This window comes from Balaenoptera physalus, assembly GCF_965194825.1.
Source record: "Balaenoptera physalus genome assembly, chromosome: 13".
NCBI lineage: Eukaryota > Metazoa > Chordata > Mammalia > Artiodactyla > Balaenopteridae > Balaenoptera > Balaenoptera physalus.
Genome location: NC_138892.1, coordinates 6,676,838 through 6,680,350, shown reverse-complemented (window position 1 = coordinate 6,680,350; position 3,513 = coordinate 6,676,838). Strand labels below are relative to the sequence as shown.

At 53.1% G+C, this 3,513-nt stretch overlaps 2 long non-coding RNA genes across 2 annotated transcripts in view; both read left to right on the top strand.

Annotated features, from left to right (window-relative positions):
* Nucleotides 1–3,513, top strand: part of LOC309641080 — a 349,060-nt gene that overhangs the window by 63,356 nt on the left and 282,191 nt on the right. The window lies entirely within an intron of this gene.
* LOC309641093 overlaps nucleotides 1–3,513 on the top strand; it is a 299,958-nt gene that overhangs the window by 47,286 nt on the left and 249,159 nt on the right. The window lies entirely within an intron of this gene.

Sequence of the window (3,513 nt, the reverse complement as noted above, 5' to 3'; positions counted from 1 at the left end):
CAGCACCGCCCCGCCCCGCCCCTGAGGGGTCCCGCGCATCTTCCCCGCTCCCGGCGCCCGGGGCTGGACCATCACCAAGCCGCGGGCCGGCAGGTATGGTGCGCTCGCCGTGCCTCCCTGCCGCCTGTTCTATGGGTTTATAATCCCATTTCCCCTGTTTAACAGATGAGAAGAACGAGGCTCAGAGCGGTTAAGTAACTCAACGTCAAGCAACTGGGAAGGGGCAGTGTCGGTGTTTGAACTCGGGCCTGCCTGATGCTACTGTATCCCCTCACAGTGTGACCCGTGCTAAACGTTTTGCCTGCATCACCCGGTGTTCTACCTTTGCCGCTCTGTCCTCTCCCCTCTCACTCTCCTCCTGGCCCACTGCACACTTGCTGTGTTGTCTTCACTTCCTCCTCGCCCGTCCTCTCACTCAGCTGATGACCAGTGCCCAGGCCACTGAGAAAATGCAAACACTCTATCCCAGCCCCGGGAACAGTCTGCCTCTTAGTATGTGCCGCTGAATGAACGACTCAGAAGAAAATTCCCACCAGCTTCCACCACCCATCCGTCCACCTCCTGAGATGGTGCTCAACCTCCCCTTCCCTCTAGGGACCAGGCTGAACTGGCCCAGCTGGCCCGGAAGCCCCCTCCACTTGTCCACAAGATCCCACCCTTCAAGCCAACACTGATCCAGTGATTCTGCCCTCTCTCCCCTCTCCTCAGTCATTCCTGTCAATTCACACGCTGTTACTTCTGCTATCCTAAAACTAAAACCAGAGAGAAAAACAACAACAACAAAACCCTCTTATGACCTGTCTGCCCCCTCCAGCTGCGGCTGCCTCATTTCCCCCTTCCCTTTACAGCAAAAGTCCTCCAAGGGTTGTTTCTCCAGGCTGTCTGCAGTCTCTCTCCCCCATTCTCCTTTAAAACCCATCTAATCAGGCTCTTGCTCCTCTCCCCACTAGTCCCCCAGATCTGTCATTTGGGGGCCCCAGTGATGTTCATGTTGCTGGATGCAATGCTGAGTCTCTGTCCTTGTCTTACTGGTCCCTCCAGCAGTATTTGTCAGCGCTGCCCACTTCCTCCCCTCTGATGCGCCTTCCTCTTTTGGCTTCCCAGACACCACATTGCCTGGTTCTCCTCCTCCTCCTTGGTGACCCCCCATTCTCTTTTGTAGCAGCCCCCCCAACTTCTAAATGTCACCCCAACCTGTGGCTTTGGAGGCTTCTTGCTGCGGATGACACCAAATGTGGCCTGCAGCCTGGACCTCTGCCTAAACTCACGTATCTAACTGTGTGCTGGAGACCTCCCTTATCTCACCCCATCCAACGTCCTGATCTCCCCCAAAGTTGTCCTCCTGCATCTTCCCCATCTCAGCTAACGAAAACTCCACGTTCTAGGTACTCAGGCCCTAAACCTGGATCCCTCTCTCTGCCCACAATCCGCATACCCCACATCCACTCCAAGAGCAAATCCCATCTGCTCCACCTTGAAAATATACCCAGAATCTGACATTTCTCACCCCACCCTCTTGTCCAAGCCAGCAGCCCCTCCCCAGGCTGAGTGCAGAGGCCTCTTCTCACTCGTATTCCTGCCTCCACCAAACCCCTGTCCAAACAGCAGCCAGAGAGATGATGGTACAACTAGGTCCACATCACATCCCTCCTCCGCCCCACCCCCTCCAGTGGCTCCTCATTGAACTCAGAAGCCCCACCTCTGCCCTCTGACCACATCCCCTTTTCCATCAGCCAGACCCTGCCCAGCCACACTGGCCTCCCTGCTGGCTCTCACCCCCTCCAGGGCCTTTGTTCTTGCCACTCCTCTGCCTGGAACAGCCTTGACTACGTATCTGCTCAGCTACTTCTGTCACCTCCTTCAGGTTCAAGCTTCAATGTCAGCTTCTTTGTGAGGCTTCCCTGACCTCCATTCACACCCCAACGCCTTCCCTCCTCAATTTCCCCCCCGTACACCTATCAGCATCACCATGTGACCTGCTTCACATTTCTCTTAGGCATTTATTTTATTGCCAATCCCCTGCCTAGAATGTGAGCTCCACAGGGCAGGGGGTTCCTGCTGACTTGTTCGCTGCTGTGACTCCCTCCTGGAACGGTGTCTGGAACAGTAACTGGGCACCCAGCAAGCATGTGTGGGATGGACAAACCTGTACCCTTTCACCGCTGGTAATACTCACAATACTTTTTCTGTATATTGGCTTTTTCATTCCAATAAATATATTTTAAAAGGAAACTTTATATCACTGCCCTGGATGGAGCGCCACCATCACTAGCCTAGAATAGAAGGAAACAGTGAAAATGAGAATAAAGCAGCGCTCTAAGGCTCTGGGGGTCCCGTGGCCTATCCAAGGGCTGAACCCTCTCCCGCTTTCTCCCTGTGAGGAAGTGAGATTCACAAGATATACAGAGGCAGTCAAGACAGGCCAGCACCTAGCAGAGACCTGCCCCTGGACCTAAGCAGAGAACTTAAAAAAAAAAAAAAAAAAATCCAGAATTGAGAAGGCAATGGCTTTCTTCTGGGAGCTATCTCTTGGGCTGTGCTCAGATATCCCCAGGGAATCTGCCTCCTTGCAGCTTAATTAATCTCACAACGATCCTCTGAGGTCATGCTATCCTCACCCTCATTTTACAGATGAGGAGGCTGAGGCTGAGATGGGAACTGGCCCGAACTCACAGAGCATGTTAAGATGGGCAGAGACTAGAATTTGAGCCCCTGTCAGACTCTGAGGCCAAATCCCTTCTAGTCTGACCTGGCCTGGCTGTTGGGGCAGTTTCGGGGGAGGCGATAATGGGGATGGAAGCTCTGGCCTCAGTTTACCCATCTATAAAGTGCTGCTCTGGCCTCAGTTTACCTATCTATAAAGTGCTGCCTGGGAAGCACAGCCTGGCCACCAGGGACTTTTGTTGAACTCTGGGAGAGAAGGGTATCCTCTCTCTTCTGTGTGGGCACTGGGTGTACTCTCTTTGTTCTGGACGAGGAGTGGGGAGTGTGTAGACCAGAGCTTTACGGTGTCTCGCCACCACCAGATGAAGGGACGACCCGTCTCAGAACAGAGCCCATCCCTCAGGGAGGCCAAGACACGTGCAGTGGAACTTGACCTCACTGGAGCCTCTGTGTCCCTCTGGGCTTGATCTGACTGGCCCTCGGCTTCCCCATTATAAAGTTTGGTTTAACCAGATGAGCTGGATTCTTTTTCCCTGTACACAGAAGAATCCTAATTGATACAGTTTTCACTACAGCACTTTCTGCTCTGCCTATAAGCAAGCTGGAGCCTGTCGCATTTTAATAAAAAGGATAAGAAAACAAAAAGCAAAGTCCCCCCTTTCAGCCCATTACCTCCAGTTCTCTCCTGCCTTCAACCAGGTTTCTCCAAAGAGTCACCTCCACTTGTTGTTTCTGTTCTTTCCCTTCCTAGTCTGCCTTGCCTGTTGTCATCTGCCTCCTGCCCCCTACTGGGAATGGAGGCTTTTGCCAGTATCATAGTGACCTGTTTGTGGCCAAATCCCATCAATA